The sequence below is a fragment of the Heterodontus francisci genome, chromosome 11 (assembly GCF_036365525.1).
Source record: "Heterodontus francisci isolate sHetFra1 chromosome 11, sHetFra1.hap1, whole genome shotgun sequence".
In the NCBI taxonomy this organism is placed as follows: Eukaryota; Metazoa; Chordata; class Chondrichthyes; order Heterodontiformes; family Heterodontidae; genus Heterodontus; species Heterodontus francisci.
Window position 1 is genome coordinate 66,451,079 of NC_090381.1, and position 13,401 is coordinate 66,464,479.

The following is a 13,401-nucleotide window of genomic DNA, read 5'->3' on the forward strand; positions in this document are numbered from 1 at the left end:
AAACAGTGTGTTTAAAAATAAGACCCTGTTATGATAAGACCAGGTGAAGGCTGAGAGGGACCCCGAGACGCCTTTCTCAATGGGTCGTAACAAGTGCCTTTAACATAGTAAAATGTCCCAAGCTGCTTCGCAGGAAGACTTCCACACCAAATAGCTACGTTGGTGACATGTCCCGACGGGGCTACCCAGCATTTTACCCCTCCCCCCCCCACTTGCTCATCTGCCACCCGAGGGTTGGTAAAATTGTCTCCACTGCTTTTTGCTATCATTTATCTTCTACACTCAGTATGAAGATGAAAAAGAAACAGTAAACTCACACCTAAAACTGAATATTTATGTCCAAAATGCCTTCATTTCTCCCACACAGGTATACCTATCTTTGTGGGACTTGGGGCATGAGTCTGCTTCTGTTACAAAGTTGGAAATTTCACCTTGGTTGGGGGTGCTACTATTTCCAATTCCTGTTGATTAAATTCTGCATAAGTGAGAGAGAAGATTCATGGAATCTATTCTTTTAACTCTGTTTTTTTGAATTACAGTTCCCAGAGTGTGCCTTCTTAATCCACATCACATGCAAGGCGGTGGGGTGGGGGGCGGAGAATGTACAAATACCAAAAATGAACCACCAGCCTTAAAAACATGAAAGCATTAAAATTAAATTCAGCATTTCAAATTTTAATTCATTAAAAATATTGAGCTAATAATGTTTATTGCCTCGAGATTTTTTGTGTCATTGAAGGGTACTTACTGATGTTTGTACCAATGCTGTTTGAGATGTTTTGATATTTAGCTGAGACTTGCATCCACAGACCATCAGTCAGACCTGGTAAATACTACCATGATTTGTTATTGGATGATGGGAAAACCGTCCCTGATGCATCTTCACCAAAAACGACAAATCCACAATGGGAAGTTAGAAATATATCCCAATTTTCTTTATAATTTAACAACTTGTTGTTATGATCAGGTGAGGAGGGGTCACAAGACTCCCCTCTTGTCCGTCTCCTTGTTTGACCACAACAGGGTTTATTCCTTTTAAAATAGTGGTTGCGTTTATCACTTCAGTGAGTGTTTTACCTTTTACCTTTGTTGTGATCGTAAAAGAACCAATCAGACAGGTTGTCTTGAGTTTAAACAATAAAGAAGTGAGCTTATCGGACTTAAAAAATCTAAACCCGATTTAGGTAAGATAATAAAACTATGCTACTTTCACTCACACATGCACACAAGAATCACACACACAAATGGAGTACAGAGTGATAAGGAATCGTGTGGTTTGGATTAGAGTCCAGAACAAGTAAAAATAATATACAGTCTGTGGGGTCAGGCAATTCCATTGTCCTCTGACTGAAGTTGTGATCTTGAAGTCTCTGGCTGGTATATGTGTTCTTTGTGGCTAGCCCACCTGGTCCACGTTTATCTTGGAGACAGAGTTGTAGGTGGCTTTCTTCCCCAGGGTCTCTGTCTGTAGCAATGGTAGACTTGGATATTCAACAGTCACAAACAGGTTTCAAACTTGTGATGTTATCTGGAGAGACAGAGACACGCACACACAGCCCCCACTGGGTTTTGTCTGGTTAGCACTCGAAGCTTGTCTGCTTCAAAGTCTCAGGAGCTTGTCCTTTTGCAAAAGACTGCTCGTTTTTTCACAGATGGGGAGACAGTCACATGATTGTCAAGTGTCCTTATTTGCAATCTAATTAGATTAGAGTCTAGGTATTTCAATCTCTCTCACATCTCATTGTCTCAATGTTCATCCCCTGGAGGTATAACTCCACTGTTAATGTTCCAAGAGGGCTTTGACTGTTTTGCCATTAGCAGTGAAGTTGTTAGCAGACTCCAAATTCATAAGGCAGTGTCCTGGATGCAACCTCATTCGACATGCATTCTCCAATTCGATGTCCTGGAATGTAAGGTATTTCAATGTAAATTGTGGTGGCCAACTTGGCTGTCAGCTTTTTAAAAGTTAACTGTAGGATCCCAGCTCCTGTTTAAAAGTTTTATGTAGGTTTCCATCGATGAATTAAAAATCCTCATTTGGTATAGTTTCTTGACATTGTGCTTTGGGAGTCCAAGCTATTTCCCTTGCCTTGACTCCAGTAGGACCCACTGCTTCCATTGACTTGCAGATGCTCTGTACAAGACTGGAAGCCCCCTTTGAACAGAAGAGAATATTCGCTTAATTCACTGCAGCAGGGAAATGCTTGCAAACCTCATACTTGGACATGAATTTAAAATGTTTCAATATTTACTGGGAGCTTCCAGATGAAGGAGGGACCCAGCGTAACCACTCCCTGCCTTTTTCCAGTTGCTTCCATCGGAGTCTCAGTGGGCTGGAGTTTGGGAGTACCTTCGAATGCATTTGAGACCATTTTATCTATTAGCCCCATATCTTTCAGTGTCAGTTTGGTATGCTATATTTTTACCTTGTCACTTATGTGATATTTTACTTCAGTAAATTTGCTGTTCCATTTAGGACATATAGATGCTACAAAAAACATCAGAAACTACATCAAACCGCCACCTCCAGTGTGCCACCACCACCAAACACATCTTCCCCTCCCCCCCTCTTGTAGCATTCCAAAGGGACTGTTCCCTCCCCAACATCCTGGTCAACTCCTCAATCACCCCAATACTCCTCTCCTTCCAATGGTATCTTTCCATGCAAGCACAGAAGATGCAACATCTGCCCTTTTACCTCCTCTCTCCTCACTGTCCAAGGCCCCAAACACTGCTTCCAGGTGAAATAGCGATTTATGTATACTTCTTTCAATTTAGTATGCTGTATTTGCTGCTCACAATGCAGTCTGCTCTACATTGGCCAATGCAGGCCAATGCAGGTCGGGTGACCACTTGGAGGGACACCTCCGTTCAGCCCGCAAGCGTGACCCCAAGCTTCCAGTCACCTGTCATTTTATTTCTCCACCTTGCTCGCATGCTGCCCTCAACCTCCTGCAGTGTTCCAATAAAGCTCAATGTAAGCTTGAGGAACAGAACCTCATCTTTCAGCTGAGCACGTTATAGCCTTCTGGACTCAACATTGAGTTCAACAAATTCACATTGTAACCTCTGCTCCAATATTGTTTCCTTTTTCTTTGAAGGTTTTGGTTTTACTCTTGTCTTTCTCTTGTTTTTGCTTTCAGACAGCAGCTGTTCACCATCCTGTCATTCACACCTCCTCTAGACATGCCTTTTGTTTCTTTACTTGTCCTATTACCACTCCCTTTGGCCTTGCACCACCAAGCCTTTAGTCATTTTATCTCTTTTGTCTTTCACCCTATCATAGACCTTATCTTTTGTTCTTTTTCTTCCCCCCTTTCACATGTTTAAAAACTATTACATTTCTAACTTTTCCCAGTTCTGATGAAACGTCATCAACCTGAAACGTTAACTCTGTTTCTGTCTCTACAGATGCTGCCTGACCAGCTGAGTATTTCCAGCATTTTCTGTTTTTATATCAGAAACTGCATTCCAGCTCCTGACTAACCATGAGCAATGCCATGCAAATTGTACTAGATATTTTAATAAAAGGACATCCATCATTGTATTTTTTCATAAAAAGTAGTCTTTTGCTGATTTCCTGACTTTGAAAAAGACAATGAGAATTTCTCTTTTTTAAATTACCCCATCCCTATTCCTTTCCCAGAGTACTGGTTGCACTTGTTAAAATGGTAATTACGATTGACCCTAGTCATAATTGTAATTCTGTCAGGAAACTGTAAGATATACAACACTTGTTTGACAGGGTTTGGATTGACATTCACTGTAGCATGTTTCATTTACCAGCTGCAGGTCAATAGCTTAGTTGTATGGTAGTGACCTAAGTACCATCAGCATTTGAGCTTGTATGGTAGATTAACAATACAGTGTTAGAAGATCAGAGGATAAGAAAACAAACTGTTTGTCGATTGTTACCCTAATACTAAGCTATTTTTCAGTTGTGACTGGTTTCTGTCTGGATTCTATGTGCTACCCTTAGTGTTACAGGTCCCTAAATGTTTGCTAATTGATTCTTTTTCATCTGCCCTCCATCTCCACCACATATTTTGACCTCTTTATTCAGGCATTGTTCATATCCATATTGCTGCTTCTGGTCAAAGAGGTTCCTTACAGATCTGAAACTGGGTAAGGGAGAGACAAAAGTGTCTGGGAAACATCATAATAAAGAGGTGCAAGGAAGAATTATAAAGTGATTAAGAAATATAATTTGCAAATAGTATTAAATGAAAGGAGAAGAAACAGAAAATAGGAAAAATGATGTAAAAGACAAAACAGTGAGAAAATTATGTAAAAGGTCAGAAATAAATGTGTATCAAAAATTATGAAGGACAGAAGGAAGGAAAAATGATTATTTTTATTCATTCATGGGATGTGGGCATCACTGATGAGGGCAGCATTTATTGCCCATCCCTAATTGCCCTTGAGAAGGTCCTTGCTAATTAACAAATGGAAGGAAGAAATAGCATATGAATAAAGAAAAGCCAGAAGTGTCAGTAAGAAGGTAATGGAAGTAACAGAGAAAGAAGAAAAATACATGAAAGCAAAAAGAACAAATGAAAAGGGTAGGGACAAAAACACAAGGAAACAGTCAATTATGGCCCATGCGATGAAATATGTAAATCTTTCTCTGATTGTCATTACTTTCTTGCTTTAAGCCATATTGTAAAAACTCAAATTAAATGTTTTCTAGCATGTTTTGTTGCCTCTAGTCCAAGTTGAGTTAGAAAATATAGACAAAGGCCCTGAAACCTTACCAGACATTGTTTTTTGTATTTGTCTCATGGGATGTGGGCATCGCTGGCAAGGCCAGCATTTGTTGCAAATCCCTAATTGTCCTTGACAGGTGGTGGTGAGCTACCTTTTTGAACCGCTGCAGTCCATCACAGTGCTGTTAGGGAGGGAGTTCCAGGATTTTGATGCAGCGACAGTGAAGGGACGGCGATATATTTCAAAGTCAGGATGGTGTGTGGCTTGGAGAGGAACTTGCAGATGGTGGTTTTCCCACACATCTGCTGCCCTTGTTCTTCTATATGGAAAAGGTCGCAGGTTTGGTAGGTGCTGTTGAAGAAGGTTTGGTAAGTTGCTGCAATGCATCCTGTATGTGGTATACACTGCTGCCACTGTGCGTTGGTGGTGGAGGGAGTGAATGTTGAAGATGGTAGATGGGTTGCCGATCAAGCGAGCTGCTTTGTGCTGGATGGTGTTGAGCTTCCTAATTGTTGTTGGAGCCGCACTCATCCAGGCAATTGGAGAGTATTCCATCACACTCCTGACTTGTGCCTTGTAGACGGTGAACAGGTTTTGAGGAATCAGGAGGTAGGTTATTCACTGCATAATTCCAAGCCTCGGACATGTTCTTGTTGCCACAGCATTTACGTGGCTGGTTCAGTTCAGTTTCTGGTCAATTGTAACCCCTAGGATGTTGATAGTGGGGAACTCAGTGATAGTAATGCTATCGAATGTCAAGGGGAGATGGTTAGATGCTCTCTTGTTGGAGATTGTCATTGCCTGGCACTTGTGTGGTGCAAATGTTACTTGCCACTTCTCAGCCCAAGCCTGAATATTGCCTAGGTCTTGCTGCATATGGGCACAGACTGCTTCAGTATCTGAGGAGTTGCGAATGGTGCTGAACATTGTGCAATTATCAGCGAACATCCCCACTTCTGACCTTATTATGGTGGGAAGGTAATTGATGAAGCAGCCGAAGATGGTTGGGCCTAGGACACTACCCTGAGAAAACTCCTGCAGCAATGTCCTGGGGCTGAGATGATTGGCCTCAAACAACCACAAGCATCTTCCTTTTTGCTAGGTATAACTCCAACCAGTGGAGAGTTTCCCCCCAATTCCCATTAACTTCAATTTGGCTAGGGCTCCTTGATGTCACACTCGGTCAAATGCTGCTTTGATGTCAAGGGCAATAACTCTCACCTCACCTCTTGAGTTTAGCTCTTTTGTCCATGTTTGGACCAAGGCTGTAATGAGGTCAGGAGCCGAGTGGTCCTGGTGGAACCCAGACTCAGCATCAGTGAGCAAGTTGTTGCTATTTATGTGGCGTTTGATAACACTGCTGGCAACACCTTCCATCACTTTGATGATGATCGAGAGTAGACTGATGGGGTGGTTATTGGCCAGACTGAATTTGTCCTGCTTTTTGTGGACAGGACATACCTGGGAAAGTTTCCACATTGCCGGGTAGATGCCCATGTTGTAGCTGTACTGAAACAGCTTGGTTAGGGGCGTGGATAGTTCTGGAGCACAAGTCTTCAATACTACAGCCAGGATGTTATCAGGACCCCTAGACTTTGCAGTATCGAATGCCTTCAGCTGTTTCTTGATATCAAATGGAGTGAATCAAATTGGCTGAAGAATGGCATCCGTGATGCTGGGGACCTCAGGAGGAGGCCAAGCTGGATCAACCATTCGGCACTTCTGCCTGAAGATGGTCGCAAATGCTTTTGCCTTTTCTTTTGCACTGATGTATTGGGCTCCTTCATCATTGAGGATGGGGATATTTGTGGAGCCTCCTCCTGTCAGTCAGATGTTTATTTGTCCACCATCATTCATGACTGGATGTGGAAGGACTGCAGAGCTTTGATCTGATCCATTGGTTGTGGGATCACTTAGCTCTATCTATTGCATGCTGTTTCCGCTGTTTGGCATGCAAGTAGTCCTGTGTTGTAGCTTCACCAGGTTGACATCTCATTTTTAGATATGTCTACTGCTGCTTCTGGCATGCTCTCATGCACTCTTTATTGAACCAAGGTTGATCCTTTACCTTGATGGTAATGGTAGAGTGAGGGAAATGTTGGGTCATGAGGTTACTGGTTGTGGTTGAATACAATTCTGCTGCTGCTGATGGTCCACATCGCCTCATGGATGCCCAATTTTGAGGTGCCAGATCTTTTCTGAATCTATCCCATTTAGCACATTGGAAATACCACACAACATGAAGGAGGGTATCCTCAGTGTGAAGATGGGACCTGGATTTCACAAGGATTGTGCGGTGGTTACTCCTACCAATACTGTCATGGACAGATGCATCTGCAACAGGTAAATTGGTGAGGACAAGATCTAGTAGGTTTTCCCTTTTGTTGGTTCTCTTTCCACCTGCTGCAGGCCAGTCTGACAGATAAGTCCATCAGGACTCGGTCAGCAGAAGTCCTGCTGAGCCACTCTTGGTGATGGACATTGAAGCCCCCCACCCAGAGTACATTCTGTGCCCTTGCCACCCTCAGTGCTTCTTCTAGGTGGTATTCAACATGGAGGAGTACTGATTCATCAGCTGAGGGAGGGTGGTAAGTGGTAATCAGCAGCAAGTTTCTTTCCCATGTTTGACCTGTTGTCTTGAGACTTCAAGAGGTCCACAGTCAATGTTGAGGACTTGCCAGGGCCGCTCCCATGCTTACTGATACTGTCTGCCAAGGCTCACATACAAAGATTGGCAACTTGGATGGACACTGGGGGCTGCTTCTGTCCATAGAAAAATAGCCCAGCCTGGGACACTAGACTTCAAAAGAAGATAAAAGATGGAAACTAGGAGAAATAAATTTGATGCTCTGATGTCTTACTGACTTGTATGCTAAACTTTTGAGTAGTTAACATTTATTTGTTAACTTACTTATGCTTTTGTTTTATAATGCTGTGATTTCACATTGATTTTCTTCAACATGATATTTACTATCTGTGTATATATAAAGCATTGTATCTTTTGCTACAGCTCTACACAAAAAAATACAGTTAAGGATAAAAAGTTACGATTCAAATTTTCAACTGTAGTGTGATGTATATTTACTCCCTACAATATATCCCTTTGAGACTAGAGACACCTTTTTAGCTTTTGAATGCAGAACCCTTCTGTACATCTGTAAAAATGATGCTGCACATTTTCCAATGATGAATACTTTAAGTGGAATTTGCGAAATACATGCAAGTGATCCATATTGCTTAATTGAAAGCATCCTGGGAATAAAACTGTAATCTGGTTAGAGTTATATTTTGATGCTGAAATGGTACTATAGTCCTGAAAGCGATATATTTCTCAAGAATGGCGTATGAATTGGTGGTTACCATAGAAACTGAAATACTTTATTACAGTGCTGGTAATGGTGGCAGTTACAGAGGTTTGACAAGAGGTAGCAATTTTACTGCAACCAATTGAGGATATTCTATATTTAACTGTTGAATACAGAATTATTCTACAAATAGAATGAATAACTTGCATTTATATAGTTCTCAGGGCATCCTGAGACACTTTACAACAGTGAAAGACTTTGTGATGTTGGCAAACATGGCAATCAATTTGTGTTCAGCAAGGTCCCAAATGACAGAAATGAGATAACGAATCAATTTTCCATAGTGTTGGTTGCGAATTAAATTTTTGCCAGGCCATCCAGAGAACTCTACCTACCCTTCAAATAGCACCTACACAGAAAGACAGGGCTTTGGTTTAACTTCTCTTCTGGCTCTGCCACTGCAGCACTCCCTCAGCACTGCGCTGGAATATTAGGCTAAATTCTATGCTGAATTCTTGCAGTGGGGCTTAAACCCACAACTTCTGACTAGAGGCAAGTGCCACCAGAGAACCAAGCTGGCACTTGAGAACTACCGAACAAGGTAGGTTTCTAATGCCCATTGCCCCCAAAATATAAAACAAATGACATCAAGCACAAACAGTGTATTTCCTATTAATTTTTGGGAGATGATTTTTCCTGTTTTCGGAGGTATTTGATCACCATTTTGAAAATTCTGTAAAATGTTAGTGGAAAGGAAAATGAGGCTGACTATAATAGGTAGCTGATATTCAAGTGGCAGTTTTCTGCCTGTGACCTAAGTGAAGATGACCCCTGACTAACCAAACTTGTAGTATAAATACATTTATTGCAATGTTTCCACAAGGATGTTTGCTTTTTTACAGTCAGGTAAGGAGGAGTCGAAGGGCTTCCCTCTTTTCCCTCTCCTTGTTTGAACACAACAGGTTTAATACTTTTTTAAAATGGATGTACTTGCCAGTTACATGCTATGATCATAAAAAGGACCAATCGGACAGGTTTTCTTGAAGCATAGAACCATCGAAAAACTATGGCACAGAAGGAGGCCATTCAGCCCGTCGTGTCTGTGCCAGCTGAAAAATCTAGCCGCCCTATGTAATCCCACCTTCCAGCAGCTGGTCCATAGCCTTGTAGGTTACAGCACTTCAGGGGCATGTCGAGGTACCTTTTAAATGAGTTGAGGGTTTCTGCCTCCACCACCTTTCCTGGCAGTGAATTCCAGACACCCACCACCCTCTGGGTGAAAAAAGTTTTCCTTATGTCACCTCTAATCCTTCTACCAATAACCTTAAATCTGTGCTCCGATAACTGACCTCTCCACCAGGGGAAACAGGTCCTTCCTATCTACTTTATCTAGACCCCTGATAATTCTGTATACCTCAATTAAGTCACCTCCTCAGCCTCCTCTGTTCCAAGGAAAACAGCCCTAGCCAATCCAATCTTTCCTCATAGCTGCTACTTTCAAGCCCTGGCAATCTCCTCTCGACTCTCTCCAGAGCAATTATGTCCTTCCTGTAATGTGGTGACCAGAACTGCATGCAGTATTCCAGCTGTGGCCTAACCAGCGTATTATACAGTTCCAGCATTACATCCCTGCTTTTGTATTCTATACCTCGGCCAATAAAGGAAAACAATCCATATGCCTTCTTCACCAGTTTATCTACCTGTCCCACCACCTTCAGGGACCTGTGGACATATACTCCAAGGTCTCTCACTTCTTCTACCCCTCTCAATATCTTCCCGTTTATTGTGTATTCCCTCGCTTTGTTTGCCCTCCCCAAATGTATTACCTCACATTTCTCTGGATTGAATTCTATTTGTAACTTTTCCGCCCACTCAGCCGAACTATTCATATCATTCTCGCGTCTACAGCTATCCTCTTCACTATCAACTACTTGGCAATTTTTGTGTCATCAGTAAATTTCCCAATCATGCCTCCCACATTTAAGTCCAAATCATTAATATATTGAGTGTAACAAAGAAAGAGGTTAGCTTTATTGTACTTAAACTGATCCAAGTAAAATAATAAACTACGCTCCAACTTTCACACACACACACACACACACATGAGGTTCACACACACAAAAATAGGTTACAGAGTGGGAAAGGGTAGATTGGTCGAGTTAGAGTCCATAGAAAAAAGGGGTATACAATCTGTGATGTTTGCTGATTCGTCTGGCTTCTTGCTGAATTTGGTTGTCTTGAGGCTTCCAGTTTGAAGAGATAGATGGCTGATTCGGTGGGTCTCTTGGAGACAGCGATGTGGATGATTTCCTCCAAGGGTCTCTGGTTGTAGCCGGAGTATGCAGAGGTGGTCAGTCAGAGGCAAAGTTTGAAGCTTGCAAGCTGTAATGGAGAGAGAGAGAGAAAGGAGGGACCCCCACTTGGGTCTGCACTTGTCAGAGTCCAGATGCTTGTCAGCCTGCTGCAGAGAAACACCAGCTTAAAACATGCAGATGTTGGGGGGGGTGGGGGGGGGGAGGGCTTGTCACATGACAGTCACCCAGTGATTCAAGTATGGTAGTTAGCAGTGTATTTCTTCTTGCAACTATACAACCCATGTCTGGGTATTCCTTTCTCACAACCTGGGCCCATTGTTCAAGTGATAGTCTTGATACCTTGCTAACAGGAACAGGCAGTTCCCTTAAATTTCCCAGGTCCACACTTCGTCTCTACCTCGCAGGCTTTGGAATATAGGATTGTTGCAAATTAGGTGGCCATATTAAGCTGCTATCAAAGTCACCTTTTATCTGTTCCTTTATAATTTCTTTAAAAACATTAAAAAAATAAATTCAGTTCTCCAGCCAGTGGGTAAAAAATTATCATTCAACATAGCACATTGGTGTGACAGCTTCAATGAAAGTGTTCAAGTGATGACAGTAAGAAATTGGTTTTATAAACTATCAATTCATAATCATTGAATATTACCATAAAATAAAAAGCAACAACAGATCTAATTGCATTGAAAATATACCTGTGAAATGTTAATTTAATTTGACAGACGTAGTTTGTTACAGGTGAGATTCAATTCTGGGCAAAATTAAGAATGTTAGGTATTCCAATTTGGATTTGAAAGCATTTTCAGTCATGAAAATGGCTCTGTGTGGAGACCATGGGACAAATTACTGTTTATTTGTCTGCTTTGCACAAGCAACAGGCTATTGTGAGTAATGCACCAAATGTTAACACATTGTCATGGTTTACAGTTCCTTGTAGTTTGACTACATGGAAAGGACTGTTGACTGAGTGGTTTCATTAAAAATATATCATTTAGTTTCTGATATTCTTTGCTTTATTGCAATCAACCTGTGTTAGCCGATCTGATTCCCCTGATTACATTTCCACTTGAGTTCACTCGCACTCCTGGGTTCTTGCATCTATGTTCGATGTTTGTCTAGTGCTTTATCGAGTCAAGAAAAGGACACTAATTTATAAAAGCATTGGCAAGCGGGAAACGAGAAAAGACCACTTGGCCAATCAAGCCCATTTCTTCATAAACTATTTTATGCAGCGCATTTAATCTCACGAGAAAAGAGTATGCTGAATTCCTGACTGCTCAAAAAGTACATTAAGCAAACACCAGACATCTGTCTGACCTAACAGCCTACATTACTCATCATTGATCTGCTGATAAGGACTCACATGAAAAATCTCAAAGATGTGACCAGCACAATCCACTATGAAGCATATAGAGTTCAGCAGCTGAGTGCGGGAAATGAGTTTGCCAATGGAATAGCGGTAAATATTATTAACAGCAACATGTAAAATATATATGGCTTTTCCTTCAGGTTCCTGAATGTATTTGACCAGCTAATAATTCAGGTAAAAAGTTTGTGGTAGTATATTTGCTTGCACAACAATCCATGATTGCAGCACATCAAGAACCATTGGCCAGAATTTTACATTGGGCGGGTGTCCCCACCCACCAGCCAAATAGTCAGGGGTGAGTTCACCTTCCCCTGGCCTGGGGAGCCACACCCGGATTTTACGCACTGCAGACCCTTAATTAGACTTGGGCTGGACTTACACCTCTCTGAGGCGGGAAATCCCACCTAATGGAGCTGTCAACCAATCAGCGGGCCGGCAGCTCTCAGTCCCAGCAGCACCACTGAGAACAGTGGCCACTGCTGGAACTGCATCCAGTCAACAGCAGGATCGTGGACGTCAGGCCCAGAAGAGAGGTAAGTTTTGGGGCCTTGATGGGGAGAATCGGCCGGGCCTTTCCGAGGAAAGGGGAGTTGGTTGGGGGGGGGGGTGGGGAGACTTTATTTCAGTGAGGGTGGTTGGGGCTTCGGGGGAGGGGGCCCTCCGTGGGGCCTGATCATGAGGGGCCCCCCCCCACCCCACAGCCCGCAAGGCCTGGCAGCCTTCTGTGGGGCCTAAGGCACCTGCCGGCCACTGGTAAAATACCAGTGGTAGTTGGAGGAGGCCCTTAAGTGCCAGTTAATTGGCCACTTAAGGGCCTTGATTAGCCTGGGGCGGGCAGGCCGTTTCTCGCCACCGCCACCCCATTAAAATTACAGCAGGGGTGGGAAGGTGTCGGGAAGGCACCCTCCGCCTCTCACTCAATTTTATGACACTCCCCCCCTCCACCACCACCAGCCTGCGCCTGTGGGGATGGCATAAAATTCTGGCTATTGACTTCCATAGATTATCCAATTTTCTTTATTTTTACTTAGCCTGAAAACACTTACTCCTGTTGATAACCAGCTAATTATCAAACTCTTCTATGAGAACATAATACAGCATAGATGAGAAAAGCTCATTCTCTATTCATCTGTGTTCTTGTAAGCCATTTCTCTACAGTGTTGTCTGTTGCTATATTCGTATGGAGAAAGATGGAGAAGCAGGTATAGAGTGAATGTAGAGCAGCAGGTGAGGGATGGTATGTCATTACAAAAGAAAATCTGGAGTGAGCCTTTGTTCAGTAATAACATGCCTGCCTCTGGGTCAGAAGGTTATGGGTTTAAACCTGAGTCCAAGGGAAACATCCTCCCAGACAGCCCGAGGCAGAGGCAAGCAAGAGACCAGAACCCAAGTCTGAGTTGACATGCAGTGGAGTGAGAGTAATGTATCCAAGTTTGCTGACTATACAACGTTAGGTCGGGAAGTAAACTGTGAAGAGAGCACCAAAAGGCTGCAAAGTGATATAGACATGTTAAGTGAGTGGGAAAGAGAAGTGTGAAATTATCCACTTTGGTAGGATAAATGGAAAAGCAAAATATTTTTTAAATGATGAGAGACTGGGAAATGTTGGTATTCAGAGGGACCTGGGTGGCCTTCTACACGAATCACATGAAGGAAAGCAAATAGTGTTTTCACCATTATTCCAAGGGGATTGGAGTATAAGAGT